The 18,639-nt window shown below is 41.5% G+C and overlaps 1 protein-coding gene across 3 annotated transcripts in view; it reads left to right on the top strand.

The window, feature by feature from the left end:
- The first annotated feature begins 10,300 nt into the window (after window positions 1-10,300).
- Window positions 10,301-18,639, top strand: part of ddr1 (discoidin domain receptor tyrosine kinase 1) — a 47,587-nt gene continuing 39,248 nt past the window's right edge. For 2 of the 3 annotated variants that reach the window (XM_074653243.1, XM_074653244.1), the window contains exon 1: window positions 10,308-10,640. The gene's annotated coding sequence lies outside the window, so the exon portion shown is untranslated. Of the gene's footprint in view, window positions 10,641-18,639 lie in introns of all 3 variants that reach the window. The other variant, XM_074653242.1, reaches the window with a different exon arrangement.

The raw sequence follows: 18,639 nt of genomic DNA, 5'->3' as shown, positions 1-18,639 counted from the left end.
ACGCTGCACATGCTTTATTTGTTCTCATAATAGGCATCTGATCCCTCAAGAGTTAGGCGAAGAATCTCTTGAAAAGATGTTACAGTGGGATACATTGTGAGTTTACTTTTATTATAATTGTGTTTGTTTATCAAAGCACTTCCAATTTTCATTTCCATTCCACCGTGTGTCTCACAAGACTACATTTAATAAAACAGGATGTGCATGGGAGGAAGAGAGTGGCTCAAACAATACAACATACCTCCAAGCATTGTCCACTGCGCCATTGCTTTAAATGAGCTGTAAAGCATATGGAATAAATTATCACCTCTCCCAGCTTCTAATAAAATGACTTCCATAGTCATGTGTTAAAAATGTGCAACATACCCTTGAGATTTATGTCTCATTTGAGTACTGTCTGTCACCGCCGTTATGGGATGACTGTTTGACAGTGTTTGTCCAATTATTCACACTCCTGACGCCTATCCAATCGTCTTGTCAGAGTAAATCTGGCTGCAGCTATTATCTCATTATGTTTATCGTGACCCAGTGGGCACCGTTCATGAGCGAACTGGGACTGTATGATGATAATCACCACTGAGGACTACCACAATCATTATTTACGGGATGGAAGTGGGTGGAAATCCCCCTCAACCCACACAATTTGGATTCAGTGCCAACTTGTGTGGTGCTCACAGATGCTATTTGCTGACTAGATAAACTCAGAGGAGGGAAAAGAGAGGAATCATCTGGAATTGTTTCCGATTCGCAGCCGGAGCCATGAGCTGCTTAATTTCCCCAGCTAGAGCTCCAACTATGTTGTGGGCCTCAAACCTGTATGGCAGTAATTACAGCCAGACAAAGACCCCAGATTTACTGGAGCACGACACCATCAATTTCAAAACTGTTAATTAAATTCTGCTGTGTTAAATGTCTTTACTGCCAGCATTGGTCACGCCTAAAATGCCCATGTGGTTTGAATATGATCGTTTATTTTTTTTTTCCTATTCTTCTTGGAAAGCTTTTCTCATGACGCAATCGGGTTGTTGTGGGGACTCTTGCCCTCTCACCTCTCTTTTATTTGCCCCATTCCTGCTCCCTATGTGACCCCGGCTAACATGTGGGCTAGCCCGGGGAGTAATGAATTGGTTTCATATGAGAGCCTGAGCATAAGCAGAGCAGAAAAATTCATTAGTCTGGTTTTATACGGTCCCTTGTGCGCTGCAGACACACACGCATATGCACGCTCACACATGCAGGTGAGAGTGAATGGGAATTTGTGAAAAGCAATCATCATGAGGGAGAACAACAACAGCCACAAGTGTGTTACTTGTGTTTCCTTTAAAGACAAAACAAAAATCAAATGTCCCAGTTGGCTTTATAGGAGCAACCAAACTGCAGCAAGTCTCATTATAGTAAATTATAGTTCTACATCTCAGCTGGCAGGTACACCTCTGTGGTCACTAGAGGGCTATCAAAGCCTGCATTAGTATGAGTCTCTGCTGCAGTTTATAGTCAGGTGCACCCAGCTGAATGTGCACAGGCTTCTCATTTGTGGTGTTAATGGTGTGAATGTGCAGTACGTGTTACATGATATGCTCAGTTTTATCACCGTTAGAAAAGGTGGGTCACAGACTATCATGAGGGTCAGCGGTGAAGTATCAGATCTTTTACTCAAGTAAAAGTAAAGTTTGGAAGTGTTATCAGCTAAATAGTAAAAGTGTTTGTTCTGCAGTAAAATGTCCCCTGTGACTGATTAATGGATTGTTAACATTAATGTAACAAAAAGCAGGATTTTACTGTTGCAGCTGGTTCAAGGTTCTTTATTTGTCATATGTCATTTCCAGCAAAGCAGTCATTGGCAATGAAAATCTTTGGTCTCAGGTTCCTTCAACAATGCTCATAAAATATGTTTATATAAAAGGGGAAATCACACAAGTAAATGTAAAAGCAAAATGATAATCTAAGGCATAAAATAGTGCAGTTAAAATATAGTTTTTAAATATAAACATAAGTAAATATAAAAAGTAATATTTGTAATTTTGTTGAGGACAGTATTTCAGGTGGGAAAACTGAGTGTAAACAGGATGTAGTATGTAAAGGTAAAGGTAAGGCAAGGTGACAATGGTAAAGCTGGTCGAGGTGCATCTAGTTTAATGGCTTTATATATAGTCAGGTAGTTTAGTCCAGTGGTTCCCAAAAGAGGGTTCGAACTCTTCCAAAGGGTCACAAGATAAATCTGAGATGATTAATGGGAGAGGAAAGAAAAAAAAACATTTCTCCTACTCAAATCTGTATTCTTTTTTTTTTTTTTTTTTTTTACTTTTTTGTAATATTTGTTTTTATTTGTGAAATATTTAATAATTTGATCTGAGATGTTTAGAGGTGATGATTTAATCTTTAACAATACATTGTATTTTTTATAAGATTATCATATGTGTTTTATCTGACAATAAAAAAAAACAGTAACTCCAGCTGTTAAATTAATGTAGTGGAGTAAAAAGTATAATATTTCCCGCTGAAATGTAGTGGAGTACAAGTATAAAGGGGCAAAAAAATGGAAACAACAAGTACCTTAAAATTGTACTTGAATAAGTTTACTCAAGTAAGCCCGAGTAAAGGTTCTTAGTTAGTTTCCACCACTGATGAGGGTTGATTTCTGTTGCGTAGATCACAGATCAGTTTTCATACCTGCAGTGGGCAGAGTTTCTGTTTTTGTTAACACAACAACACTTTTCACTCATATACTGCACAGAGACCACACACACACACACACACACGCACGCACGCACACGCACGCACACACACACACACACACACACACACACACACACACACACACACGCACACACACACACACAGACACTGATTTACAACTTGGGCAGTTGTCCCTCCAGTCAGCATCCTGTTGCTCCGGCAGCGCTGTGGGGGGTGACGAGGCCTCGGCCCTGAAGATTGGATGTCCTCCTCGGCTTCTTATCATGTTGGTTTCCACTGCCATCATCAGCAATGGTAGAAAGTAACTAAGTACATTTACTCAAGTACTACACACATAAGTACAATTTTGCGGTACTTGTACTTAAGTTATTTTCCTTTTATGCCTTTACATTTCAGACTGAAATATATTTTCTTTTCATTTATCTTGTGTTTTTACTTCACTTTTTATAATTTTTGGTTACTTTTAAGATTTCACATGAGCTTATAAAATACAACGCATTGTTGAAGATTAAACTTATTTTTCACAAAATAAAAAGATTAGACATTAGATTGATTAGTCCAAAAATATCAATACAATTTGTGTAAAGAACTTTCTTTCCAATTTAATTAATGATCTCATGACCCTTTGGAGGGGCCCGTCCCGCAGGTTGAAAACTCCTTAAGAGTATATAAAGCTAGTTGCTATAGCTATGCCTCGACCAGCTACAAGAGTAAAATGCTTCTTATACACTGATGCATATCTAATAATGTCATAGATGAGAAATCACTACCAGGGGCCATTTGTTCTGCAGAAACAGTCGTTTTTCTTTGATACTTTGAGTACATTTTGCTTCTGTACTCATATCTAATTTTCACTTATAATGGAGTTATTTAGATGATTCATTGGCACTTTTGCTGAAGTAAAAATGATTTGAATACTTCTTCATCCACTTATAATCTGTTAAGGCCACGGATTCTAAAAAATGTGAGATTTTTTGGAGGGGTCCGACCTCCAGGCTCGAAGAGAGTATATAAAGCTAGTTGCTATAGCTACGCCTCGACCAGCTACAAGAGTAAAATGCTTCTTACACACTGATGCGTTATCTAATAATGTCATATGAGAAATCACTAACAGGGGCCATTTTTTCTGCAGAAACAGTAGTTTTGTTGGCTGGTGACATCCAGGCACAACCCTGATTTTAAGGTCCCTTCAGGTCAAATCTTTCTGTCAGGCCAGATGTGTATAGGCAGTAGAAATAGACTAATCTATACTAAGGGGTGTAAACACATCGTCATCACAGAAGAACTCAGGTGAACACCACACCTATATTCTGTGATAATGACTGTGAAAAACAACAAAAACAGGTGATCACCGCTTGGCAAACCTTCCCAGCAGCATGTCATCATGAGGTAAACTCAGAAACAATATTTGCCACAGTGAGCATTCAACACAATGTGTGCAGAGCAGCTTTCCCATATTCTTCCTGCAGAGGGTCACAATATGGCAGCTGGGTTTGTTTGTTCAGAGGACTTGTGCTTGAGTGTGGAAAGGGCCGGCTCTCTGTTTGACATCGAGCTCTCCATAATACAAAGCACTGCCAATGCAAACTCAGAGGGATTCAGTATGTTACAGTTTAGTTATACTGTAAATAGTGGCGGCTTTATTTATTTCAATTGTTTCATTGATGTGTTGTATGTGTGTGTGTCTGTGTGTTTCTCTGCCTGGTGGTGCATGAATGAGACCTCGTTGGTCACCGGCTCGTGTGTTTGTCTGTGACCCTGTTTGTGAGTCGGAGCCCATGTGTCAATAGGTATTTTTAGCACCACCTCTCACTGGTTTGCAATGGCACTCATTCGCACCCCTCTGAATCCCCCCCACCCCCACCACCACCTCCAACACCCATCCACCCCGTCCTCCGCAGCTTCCAATCCGCCACAACATTCACTCTCACTGGTATGAGCCGGAGAGAGTATGCTTGAAAGTTTTTTTTTATCAAAAAGTGAGGGGAGTATTTGATCCAGCAGTGGAGACGGGAAGCAGATCAGACTTGGGTTACCATGGCGATAAAGTCCTCTGGCAAGGCGTTTAAAATTGCTCAAGTATATTAGTTGAGTTTTTTTTCTCCCTTGGGCTTTGTCCAATTTGAATATTAATTAAAATAATTAAAGGATTGCTATAATTATATGTCTGTACACACACACACACCCACACACACACACACACACAGAGAGAGAGCATGGGAACATGACATGGCTGTTCAGAGATCAGCCAAGTTAAACTACTGTTTCAGCTAAAGGGGTGTGGAAAGGCTAAACATGTAATTGGTAAAGACAGTAGGGTGGAGGGCGAGACAGAGAAGATCAGAGCACATCCGATGGCGGTTATGGTGAATAATTCCCAAAGCTCTATTGTTAGCAACGCAGAGAGATCGGAGAAGAAAGGGAGGCCATTCATTCAGCGGCTGGCTCGGACAGGTGAGGAGAGGAGGGAGGGGAAGGGTGAGGAAAAGGGAAGTCAAATCCTAGAGGGGTTTGAACAGAGGGCGACAGTTGTATAGAGGAGCCTCCCGAATGCCATAGCACAGGCTGTAGTCCTCCACACTGTCAGATGTGTGTGTTCATGTGTACAGAGGGGATTTCTGAGGGAGGGGGGAGAAACCTGACACCCAAAAAGAGTCTAAACCCCCCCCCCCACCACCTCCAGCCACGAGGAAGAGGAGGCACAAGTGCGCTGCTACAGCTGAGACGGTCTCAAGGGACTCCTGATTGTGTGAGGGGTCAGTCCCACCTCCCCTCAGCCTCCCTCCCTCCCACCTCCGTCTCTCTCTCTCTCTCTCTCTCTCTCTCTCTCTCTCTCTTCACATTCCCCTGACAACACTGAGCTCATCGCACTTCACACACATCCAGCTGCATGATCACAAGGGCACTCCGGGCGGTATCGGATTCATCCAGGAGACACTTGAGAGAGTCTGCAGGGTGTCAGACAGTAAAATTAATCTGTTAAGTGGAAAAGTACTTCCCTGCATATAGAAGCAATGTTTGATTTCAAAAGAAAATTGTTTAATTCCCTCTTGCAAGATCATTAAAAACACAAAATACAAACACAAGAGAAAGGTTTATTGGTAATGAGTCCTTTTTTGACTGAATGATAACACTTTAACACTCTGAATCATCACTTTAAAAGCAGACTGTGAAATACTAGGATGGCAATGTCAGTCTGAGACTAAAATATCGTAACAACTTTTGGATGGATTGCCAAAAACTAAAAAGATTCATGATTCCCAGATGATGTATCCTAATAACTTTAGTGATCCCCAGACTTGTAGCTCAAAGCCCCGCTGCCTATAGAGAACTGCCTCACAGAGCTGCTAGCGTGGCGCTATAGACTCTTAATCGTGTTGAGAAAATATACCAACAATCTTGAATCCAAAAATAGAAAAAAAACAACGAAGAGGGAAAAGAAAAGAAAAGTCAGAGAACTCTGTGGAAAGTGAGAGGAGCTGACATAACCGTTTTCCACACCAAACACCTAAAAAGAGAGCTCCAGGACTGTGGCCCCCACCCAGGAACATCCGCCCCTGAGGCACACACTGACCCCGTGACCCCTGACACCTCCCGGATCCTCTCCAGGGGCCGATCAAATACAACCGGCCCTAGGCCTGTGAAACGGATACTGACAGTAAACAGACATTAGGGGGGAACACAGGGGTGCATGTAGAGTCGTACATTTACACATGTATTTACACATGTATGTTTGAATCAAACCTGGACCTGAAGTCACACTTGCGTGCGAAAAAAGATTTGTGGTGGAAGAAGCTGCGGGACTCTCTGGAGGTTTCGCTGACCATTACAAATCGGAGACATTTATTGGTTTTGGATATTCCCAGTGAAAAACAGACTGGTGGAGAAGTTTCAGAGGGTAGTATGCTTGGTATGTGGTTTTACGCCGGTTCCCAACATACTGCAAGCTTCGCATTCTGCAACTGATCTGTGTTGTCTGAACTCTGCAGCCCTGCACAGCTGTCAGACCCTGACAGGGGGTGGACAGGCAGTGTGTGTGTGTGTTATACATTGCCTTTGAGTTGAACACTTCCATTTCTAATTCAGATGTTTGTGCTTTTTTGACTATAGAGGTGATAAATTCAGGCTGCGTATTCAGAATGACAAGCAATAGATCATCCGTCATCCCTCCTGAATAGAAACATTGGATGAAAATGGTAATTTTCTGCTGAATGCAAAAACCTTTTCTGAAAAGTAAAGACTTTCTTTAAAGTTTAAACATACTTGTCTTTCTGTTGAAAAGCTCCTTTCTTCTTCTTGACAGACTATTGATGTTCCGGTCATTATTTTACCTTCTCTTTATCTTTCCTTACCTATCGCACCGACTACTTTCTCGTCGGCTGACTCATAAGAGCTATACAACTTGAACTTCTCTCTTTCTCTCTCTGTTTGCCTCTCTCTCTCTCTCAGAGTGAATTCCTCACAGGATCAGACCTGCTTTTTATGCTCCACTAGGTTTCACTCAAAGTGAGAATGAGTAGAGAGGGAGGGGGGAGAAAAGAAGGTTTAGTGACAACAAACTATCTACGGAGGAACTGAGCATATTTTGTGAAAAAGGAAGAAAAGAAAAAATGATCAGGGCAAAGTGAGAGTGAGATATACAAAGAATACTAGCGAGGAGTGATGTGTAGAGAGGAAATAATAGTGAAAAAGGTCATAATTTCTGCCAGGGGATTTGCAGTTGCCCGGACAACGAACAAAGCAGAGCCAGTTGGACGATGTGCAACAACAGAAAAGGCTGAAAAGAGAAAGGAAAGGCTCTGTGGAGAGAGAGAGAACAAGAGCTGAATTACTGCGCTCATCAGCAGGATAATTTCTGGGATCAGTGAGCGTCATGGATAATAACTCTCAAATATCCACAACGATTTCTTTATCATCCCTTTAATTTCATTTTATACGCATCACTCTTTATGTTTGTTTAGCATTATTGGAAAAAAGGTTTAGATAAAGAATAATGCATGAAATAGACTCCAGAGACCCAGAAAACTTAATAGATCATGATCATAGATAATAAAAAAAACTCTGCTCGCAAGATTAGTTTTTATGTAAAGGACTGAAGGGGGAGGCTTAACCATTAAACACAAAGAGAGAGAGAGAGAGAGAGAGCGAGAGGAGTGTGTTGGTTCGGTTTAGCTCTGAATTGAAAAGTGGTGAGAGAATGTTAATGATATGCAGAGAAAATGAGGTCAGGCCAGATGAAAGTCCAGCTAAAGTCTTTATAAACACAAAAAGACTTGCAGAAGGAGGGAGGGAGGGTGGAGGAGCGAGGATAGGGGAGTGGAGGGGGCTGGTTTGGGTAAAGGTGGTCTGAATGGAGCAGAAACAGAAGGAAAAGTTAAGATTAAGAGCATAAATTCATAAAATCTAATTTGTGTGCATGCACGTGCAGCTTTTGTATTATATTTTCTTATTTGTGATTATGATTTATTAGATTATGATAAAAACACACATTAAAAACAAGCTTTAACACCCTCTAATGTTAGTTCTGCAGGAAAAAAAAGACTTTTAATAGCCTCTTATTTCAAATATCAGTAGATGTATTCAGATCATTAACTTAAATAAAAGTAGCAACACCATACCGACCATATTAAAAATACTCAATTACTTAAAGTATCAAAAGTACAAGCACTCATCATACAGAATAGCTGCTGTTTAGTATGTATGATCTTAATCTGACAACTAACTACAGTAACTATAGCTTTTAAATAAATGTAGTGGAGTGAAAAGTTAATTTCCCTCTGAAATGTACACACTGCGTGGCATGAATCTATCACTTTGCTGACTTTATTTCAGTCAAAAACATTTGACTTATTGGCAAAACCGCCTCATTTCAAAGGATTCATGAGATAATATGTAGGCCCATATAGGCTATTCACACACATACAGTATATTTATACACACACACAAGTAAACATTAGGCAGCAGAGAAAGTACCAGTGTTCCTGGTCCCTGTTTACCCAAGGTGGAGCTCATGTCTGTTAAATGACCTTTATTGTCCCTCACTGCTGATTGAGCGCCAGCTAAAGTTTCCCTCCTCCCAGTCGGACAAGTACCAACACATACTGTAACTCCTGCACAGACTGCTTTCTCAGTCTCTATGTGTGTCTGACTGGTTTTGATGTAATTCAGCATAAACATGCACACATGTGGCTCCATTAAAACATGAATTCCCATTTCGCTCCTGCATTGCCTCAGGGTCCCATATCAACAAGTCTCCTGCTTCTAGCTCCATTGCTATGTTTTACTGCAAACCCTTCAATCTGACTCATTATAGCCCAGGGGCAGTAATGGTATACAGTTACACCAGCAAATACTCTGTAATAAAGTTGCCTTTTTAGAGGTAAGGCAGGGTGTTGTGGGTCCACATTAAATGGTGGAGGCCAGATGCTGGGAAGCAGAAGGGATAATTTAAGTGAGTTTATATTATAAAATAGTCAGTTTTTAAAACAGGAGAGCAACCTTTTCTTACATGCAAAGGGTTAACAAGGTGAAAGCACTCTGCATGCTGCTGTATCGTATGTCATATTATGGAAATTTTTATTGTACTTTATTAGTTGTAACCCACAGAAGACATTCCACAAATGTGTACCAGGATCTGCAAATATTTCACTATCCACAAACATGTAAAGTGATATCTACACATTTTGTGCATCTATTTTGCAAATGTCATGTGGCCCATAAATCCACAGGAAGCGATCTGCAATTGCGAAATAGATGCACAAATGTGTAGATATCACTTTACATGTAAATCTTAAAAAACATATTTACAGAGTAAAGGTATGCGTATTTGCAAATCGCCATGTATTTTTGTGGATGTGACTTTACACAACACAAATACAAAAATACATGTTTGTGGATAGTGAAATATTTGCAGATCATGGTACACATTTGTGGAATGTCTTCTGTGGGTTACAATTAATAAAGTCCAATAGAAACTTCCATAGAGATTCAGGTGATTTATAATATTCCCAAAGCAAAGACTCTCTACAACTAGGGCTGTGTATTGGCAACAATCTGGCGTTACGATCATGATACATTAAATCTGAGTAAAATTTGTTTTACTTTTTTATGCCATCAGATCTGTATTTGCATTTATCACAGTCCTTGTAATATCCAACATCATAGCACTACTTTGAGAGAGCACATATCTTTGCAAATAAAAGTATTGACTGAGTTAACCTTTGCATTTAAACTATTAATGTGACTAATAATGTGACTTTACACAACACAAATACAAAAATACATGTTTGTGGATATAGTGAAATATTTGCATATCATGGTACACATTAATAAAAACTTCCATATCATTTTCCCCCAAATCTCAGTGTTTTCTGTAACAAAGAAAAACTCCCATCGCCCCCAAAAGGCTTCATGTTGAATTTCATTCTAACAGTGTTGTTAAGGTCGCAGGTCCCGCCCACCTGGAGCTCTGATTGGCTGCTGCTCCTCCTGGAATATTCAATCAGACACCTTGCTCTGAGCGCTGATTGGACACAGCCGGTGCAGTTATGTAAATGAGCACCTGGTGGCGCCTGCTGGAGACGGACTGAGGTTGGAGCTGACTGAGACTCAGACTCACAGAGAGAGAGAGAGGGGGCCGAGGAGGCTGAAGCAGCGACCCTGGACGGTTTCTAGCTTTTTCTTATAACATATTGACAAGTTTTAAAACAATTTATCTTCAGAGTATCATGTGAAAGCTGTGGGTTTAGTTTCAGCTGGTGCGTAATTTGTTGTTTTCCGAGTTTGGACACAGAGGTCGTTCAACACAGAGAGAGAGAGAGAGAGAGAGCACCGTTTTGGATTATTCAGTGTGTGTTCAGGAACAAAAACACACCGCTTTACTTCTTCTACTTCAGCTAAAAAAGTTTGGACTGTAAACGCAACACTTTCTTCTATTATTATAGGTAAGTAAACTCATTTAAACCCTTCGCGCATAATTCTGTCTCAGTGCGCACTTTACTCCACAAACGAGCTGCTGTAATAATAATATTACAGACGGATATTTCCAGCTGTCTGTCTCTGTGTGAGAGTGGTCTGTTTCTGTCTGTGGCTTGGCGTCTAAGAGTCTCGGTGTGAGGCTCTGGACTCTGGCCATGGGCTGCTGGGAAGCGCTCATATGAGGTGAAACGTTGTGTCTCTGCACGTTTTGTGTTGGCAGAGACATTGTGCCTTTTGTCGACTGCATAGGCGAAATATTCTGACCGTGTACATCATCGTCTGGACTCGTTTTAAACGGTTCAACATCTTGTGGCAGAATACTTAATTGCATGCAATAAAAAAGAGCACAATTGTTTATCACCTAGTTAAGAAAGGATCTCCTGTGGTGACAAATCAGAAACTTGTGCATTCCTTCTTGGAACATTTTGTGTTACATTGAAAGAGAAAACAACACTACCATCCCATGCAAATGTTGGAGTGTAATTGTACAAATTATTTAACTTTTTGGCAGAAGAGAAAACATTATTCAGAGTGTGCTGATTTGTGCCAAGACTGTTGCTCGTCATCATGTCCAATGTTTACGCAGTGTGATGACGTTGTTGGAGTTGTCACTCCTTTTCTTTGCAGTCTGTTGAACTCATTCCTCACTTTCTTTACACCTCATTCACAAAAACACACTCACAAGTCAAACAAAAGTATTTCTTCCTGGCATGCAGCCTTTGATGAATGGGTCAGTGAAATGTCTAACCATCCAGGTGGTGGTCATCATCACACCCACCATTAACCCTGTGACCTCATAGGTGACCTCCAATAAGACCATCATCTGCTCTGGTTTCATTCATTCCTCTGGCCTTAAATGAGGATGTTCTTCCTTTGGGGAGCTAATGATCAGTCACCAGAACCAAACCTGAAATCACCAATCTGACGCTGGAGAAGTGTTGAGAAGGCTGTTCCATCCTGCCAGTCATCACGTCCAATCTTTACCCAATGGGATGACTTTGTTGGAGTTGTCACTCCTTTCAGAATAGAATAGAATAGAAAGCTTTATTGTCATTGTATTAAATACGAGTTTCACAGTTGCCACTTCTTGTCATGTGCTTTAAAACAAATACTTGACAAGACTAAACGAGGCAGATAAAACATATAACAGTTAAAACACACACACAGTCATATAAAGTAAATAAAACGGGTAAAGTAGATGTAATAAATAAGTATAAACAGAAGTGTTACACTAGAGTATAAAATATAAAAATAGATGTAATGTAAACAGAGGTATTTGCACTTGTAAAATGAGTAGATGTAATAAATAAAATAAACAAAGTTGCACTTGAGGTGTATATTGCATCAAGGATATATTGCACAGACAAATGTATTCACATTCAGTGGATTCATATTTTCTTTGCAGTCTGCTGAACTCATTCCTCACTTTCTTTACACCTCATTCACATAAACACACACAGACCTCACAAGTCAAACAAAAGTATGTCTTCCTGGCATGCAGCCTTTGATGAATGGGTCAGTAAAATGTCTAACGTTTACACCATCCAGGTGGTGGTCATCATCACACCCACCATTAACCCTGTGACCTCACAGGTGACCTCCAATAAGACCATCATCTGCACACACCCTGAAGAAGGCTGTTTGTGCCGCTGCGAGTGGGTTGTTACCCAATCTTACATGTACCAGCATTGTTTTTAGCATTTCATCATGAAATAGCCAATTGAATAAAGGCTTTATATTTTCTTGCCAGAAGAGTGCCTTGGACTCCTCCCCTTTTTTGAAGACCATCATCTGCTCTGGTTTCATTCACCTCTGGCCTTAAATGAGATGGTTCTTCCTTTGGGGAGCTAATAATCAGTCACCAGAACCTAACCTGAAATCACCAATCTGACGCTGGAGAAGTGTTGATACAGAAAATATGTTCAAACTGTTGGAAGGAGCTGCCACACAAGGTTTGGACTTTGAACTGAATACACATTTTGTTTTTTTTATGAGCCAGAAGATGGAGTGAATCAATCACATGGTTTAATAAATGATTTTCATCTTCTCTTTGAACAGGATGCTGCAAGAAATCAAGAAAAAGTTGTGCTGCATATATTTTGGTTTGTTTTTGTACTGCAGAAAGAGACAGAAGGAGAGAGGTGAAAATGTGGGTTTCTGTTGCCAGCTTGTTCCCGTGTGTTTGTGCATGCCTTGCAGAGAGGCGGAGGTGGCCTGATGGAGGAGTTAACAATGGGCTTCAGTGGGTGTGCATTGCAGCGGTGCAGTCACCTTTCCCCCCACACGAGAACTGTAGATGAGGGTAGTTTGTTGGCCGTTGGGACTGAGCAAGCAGTCCAGAGGAGGTGTAGCGTTGTTGGAGTGTTGAGAGGAGGAGGAGGTGGGGGTGTCTGTGCTATTTGCCAATAGATAGAGAGGCAATAAAAGGAAATTTTCTGTCTCTCCATCCCTCCCTCGCTGCCTCTGTAGCAAAGGCAGGGGCATAAAGTAAGGAGGAGTCCTGAGCATGGGTACACAGTCCCTCACAGCTAACACAGGTCTGCTGGATCTCTGTCTAATGGGCATCTGGCTGCTAAGCATCCCACGAGAGCCGTTGGCCCTGCATAGCTGCTTTTTATCAGCTGGGCAGTCCAGCAAGAGGAGACGCAGAATATATTAAAGAGTTGGATATACCTGTTATGTGAGTATAATTGCGCATGCACACACTTTGGGGAACATTTTTTTTATTGATTTGTATGTGTCTTGGCAGGCTTGGGAGACATTAATTGCATAATATGATTTGTGGAGAAGTATGCGCAGACAGAGCAAAGTAATTTGTCTGAGAGTGTCTGTGAAATGGCTGTTTGTTATTTGTTTTGTGTCGGTCTTTTAGACATTTTAAGACTCGGCGACAAAAGTCGTTTTTTATCTACAAGACAAGAACAAATTGACAAGTTGTTTTTTTTTGCATTGTTGTTGCTGTTGTTGTGTGACAAAAAAACACTCCAGATGCGTTCCTGTGTGCAAGCTCACACACACAAAAGAAGGATTTGGTCTCTCCACAATGGGAACACTGGTTTGTGTAGTCTGGTTGATCATTGACCTCAGTCTGTTGTCCTCCTATCTGCGTCATTGTTTTGGTGGCAGCCATCCTTTGTGTCTTTGTCCGTGTGTTTCATGGTTGTTGACTATTCTGAAAAGACTTTTAGCAGGTGGATACTGATCCAAACCCCGAAGGGCAGATCCTACACAATAACTGAGTTGCATGTTTTGCACAGTTGCCTGATCGTTATGGCGATGTGGCCAATGTGGCTACTTAACCACATAAAAGAGCACAATGATGATAATGGTGTTTTCCATCCATAAGGACTGACTTTTATGTGACTTCTCTCATGCATTAGGCAGAAACTCCTCTGAATTCTGTTTTTGCCAGTAATTGGCTCCCGACAGGCCGACTGAGGCCGGTGGAAGAATTAATTTACGTCCAAAGACACGACACGGTTACTTGCCTCCCGTCTCTACAGTCCCCTGCAAATGGGAAATGAAACCAATTGAAGGCAGGACTCAACTGTCCACCATGTTTTCCTAAACCAATTTCCCCTCAAGTCTAGACAGCTGGACTTTTCAATTGCATTTGTCGTATGTGTGGTCACATGCAGAGCGAGCTTGACGGGACTGTCAGAGAAACAAATTCATCGAGTAATAGGTGGTGACACTTCAAAGCGGCATCCGTGGTGTTCTCGGGTTTTAGTTGTCAGTAAGTTCTCAAATCTCTATTTGATTTCCTCTCAGTGAATCTCCTAAGTCCTACCTTCTTTCAGATCAGACATCCAGCACATCTTTGATCCTGTAATTGATAATTCTGACAATCAGTCTCTCTCTCTCCACATCTAAAGTGAAGCACACTTTCCCCCTCTTCATCTTCTATCTCTTCATTCCCTTTGAAGCAGCACTAGATGTTTCATTTATCCTCGTCCCCCTCCTCCCTCCGCTCATCCGTCTCCCCCTCAGCCTCCCCTCTCCTATCGTCCCTGTGGGTCTCCTCATTTATCTGTTTGCTCTTCCTGTCGAGGGTGCCCTGCTTAGATAACAATGTTGCTGCTCAGATGTAAGCAAACCGGGGTTATATTCTGGCGGCTGAGGTTTCTTCAAAGACTTAGTCGCACATATCTTATCGTGGTATCTCAGGAGGAACTTGGCTTGGTGCCTCATTTTAGCTCAGGAACCTGTCTCTGCATATGTCCCAAAATCAATAGTGGCCTGTTTTAATGTATGCATATGATGTAATTCATAAGATGAAGAGTACAAAAATGTAGAAGTTGGCAAGTACACCTCCCTAATGTGTAATTTCTCATCTGTAATAACTGTTTTATGACTCATAAATAATAAAATACTCTCACTAAAAGAGTACTCTGGTGATTTAGCCTTGCACACCTGTAACATTATCAGACTTTCTTGGGTAATTTAAAACAAAAGGATCAAAATTGAACGCGCAGATATCATCTTTTTTTTATTCCATGTATTTTTCTTCCTTGTCAAAACCTGGCACATACATTACCCACAATGCAAGTCGACCACGAACAGTTTGCTCAGAGATTCAGGTGTGCTACATAGACTGTATGCCATTGCGTTTCCTCCGGTGCACCGGCTCTAGGTCGGTGGCTCGTGGCTCCAACTGTGAGCTCCCTCGCCCGGACCTCGCCGCTACCCGAGGCCATGGAGTGCTCGTTGCATAGTGCGCCCTTTCTCCCTGGAGGGACAGGGCTCCCGGCGCGACTGTCAACCGGGGTGGACTGTCCCCAGTGCGTCAGGGGTCTGCGCCGATGTCGGCAACCCACCCGACCCGTCTTGAAACAGGGAGCCTTTCTCGTTAACCATGCTTTATGGGTGGGATATTTTCCCCTTGTCCTCACCATTCATATACAACTAACATGATTAAATAGTTTACTAGAGCACAACGTTCTTCAGAGATCTGGCCTCTTCATTTTGCTCTCAAAGTGCACCAGATTAATGCTTTTAACTTTAAAATGTACTAAATTCTACTGTAATGTACTAAAACTCATTCCGGCGCCACTGGTGTAGCCCCTTAGTAAAATTGAGTTTGACAAACCTGCTCAAAAGTCTGTCCAGCAGTCCTCCCTCTACCTGCAAACTCACTTTGATGTGGAAATCATATGATGTTGAGGGAAGTTAATAAGTAAAGGGTGTTAATAATGCTGAATCCTGCGAGCTGAAACCAACCGTGAATCGCATTGAGTTGTTTTGAGTTTTCTACACAAACTACACGAACCTTATGAAAGATGGAATCTCTCTCAAACTTAAAAGCCCGTGCGTATGCTCTGTTCTCTCACTCTTTCTTTCTTTTCAGTTTTTTTTTCATCTCTTTTCAAATCCTCACACTGCGGTGGTGTTTTCGTCTTGAATTGCGAGCACACACCGTTCCTCTCGAGGCTCAGCATATCACTAATAATTACTAATGGCTTCTGGCAAAGTAAGAAACCTTGTTGGAACATGGAAGAAAACTGTGTTCAACATCAAAGGTGAACTTTTCTTTTAATATGTCTCCTCTTCGTATAATGAATTTGAATTGTAACGACATCCACGCTGAGTGGGGCCGACCTGTCGGTCTTTCCCTCCCAGGGGTTTTGAGGGGCATTTTAGCATCAGGAAGCTGTTGTGTGATGTGTAATTTAGCTCTTTTTAGGAGGCTGAGAGGGAGGAGGAGTAGGACTGAAGTGTGATAGAGGCCTCTGCCTGTGCCTGAGGCTTTTAACGGTGTGTGTGTGGATAGAGTTTCAGCAAAGTCCAGACTTTGCAAATTTGGATACAAAAAGTGTTATGACCTGATTCAGGTCATAACACTTTTTGTATCCAAATTCATGCAAATGTGTTTTTTTGTTTACCCACTGCAGTAGCTAAACACTAAGCAGCTCAAAGACGTCTGAAAGACTTTTCTCTCTGCTCAGCTGTTGTTCATTAGACCTGAGAGGAGGCATCTGTTAGAGGGCTGGGTTCGGCCTGACTGTTTTTCACACTTTGACTCAAAATGCTGAGTCTCTCCGAACTCATTCCTGTTTGACCTGCGTCTCGGTTTCTCTTTCTGCTCCGTTCTGTTTCTCTCCAGGCCATCCCTCCGTCTTTCCCTCCCTCCCTTCTCCCATTCTCTCTCTTTCTCTCTCTGTTTCAATAGCTGCTCACTGGATGAATAATTCTTGTCTCCTGCGGGCAAAGAGTTTCCTTTTGTGCCACGCTAGCTTCATCATTCTCTTCGTTCGGTTACTGGAGGGAATTTTCCTCCACCATGGCATTCTTCAGTCTGTCTGTCTTTCTGTGTCTCGGTCGCCATCCGTTTTCTCTCTGCCCATTGTGAGAGTAGCACTGGGCTGTCACATGCCTCTCTTTTCACCCCATCCTCCCCTGTGCTTCGCACTTGTTCTCTGACAGGTGGCAGTGAGTCTGTGCAAATTGAATTCAGGGAATTGGGTTGCGACTTGCCGTCACACCGCAGCCCCAAAACGGCCTCGGTGTCAAACTAGAACCATCTACGAACACTCTGCTGTCATATTAACACGGTAATGCTGCCACATATCTGCAAGATTCTCATTATCGTTTTTTACACCCACGCTTCAACTGAGGTCAAACTCGGAACGAATCTAACCTCACTGGAGTGGTGAAGGCTCGTTTTCATGCAGCAGCATGAAACTCCAACTTCTAACTTTTAGTATAGGTGGGAAAGGTCTTTCATTATCTCACTTCCACTAGAAAGTGAAATGCCACTCCTTTCATTCCAGATGCATTATACATTGAAAAAAGAGCTGAGAACAGTTATACTACATGTTCTGACATGTATGAAGTTTCAAGCCCCCAGAGCCGAAACCGTGTTCCAGTTACTGTCAGTCAAAAACCAGTTTCCCAGAAGAACTTCTAACGCACTCTCTTCTACAGTTTCTCATTTGCGAGCACAGATAGAGGACTTCTGTCTTTGATTCACACGATGCAGCTAATGAAAAGCCGACTCCGAGTAGATCCCGCTGATTGCCAGAGGTGCTAACAAGGCCTTCGCTTGGTGGGATCTTTTTTTTTTTGACGTCACTGTTCTTTGTCAGATTTCAGCTGTCACAGAACATCTTTTGTTTTATTCTAGTTCACTCTTGGCACTCATTTGGAACAGGCAACCCACCTCCTTCTGTGTTATTACTGTTTATGTATCTGATCAGGCTCATTTCCTTTTGATTGCCTCTGCAGATGCCATAATATTGGAGCACAATGCAGACGAAATATTGGGTTCGTACTGCAGGCCTGTATCTATAGACATATTTTGGATATACTTTTGATTTGTAGCTCATAATTGACAGAGGACAAACCTGCAAGGGTCACCTTTTTCTCAAGCTTATAATTGTCACATAGGTCGGATAAATCAGCTGCCAAAAATGAACATTACCAGAACAAATACAAGCAACATAAGTGGAACATTATGTGCAGACTTTAGAAGAGGTTCTGGGTACACTGTATTCTGCAGAAAAAACAATTAGACACCATAGTTTATGACAAGACCCCGATGCTTTGTGCTTTTTATCGTTGTGAATCATTTGCAACATCAAGCCTGTTGAAAGCTAATCATCACCAAAGACCAGGAACTAACTCATAATGGGAACTGGAGTTTTGTGGACATATTTGAGAATTTAGATCTGATAAAGATCTATTTAGGACTGCAACTAACGATTAATTTCATTGCCGATTAATCTGTTGATTATTAGCTTGATTAATCGACTAGTTGTTTGGTCTATAAAATGTCAGAAAATGGTGAAAAATGTCGATCAGTGTTTCCCAAAGCCCAAGACGATGTCCTCAAATGTCTTGTTTTGTCCACAACTCAAAGAAATTCAGTTTACTGTCATAGAGGAGTAAAGAAACCAGAAAATATTCACATTTAAGAAGCTGGAATCAGAGCATTTTAACTTTTTTTTCTTCTTAAAAAAAATACCT

This window comes from Sebastes fasciatus, chromosome 12 (genome assembly GCF_043250625.1).
Source record: "Sebastes fasciatus isolate fSebFas1 chromosome 12, fSebFas1.pri, whole genome shotgun sequence".
NCBI lineage: Eukaryota > Metazoa > Chordata > Actinopteri > Perciformes > Sebastidae > Sebastes > Sebastes fasciatus.
This window is presented reverse-complemented; position numbering and strand designations above follow the sequence as displayed.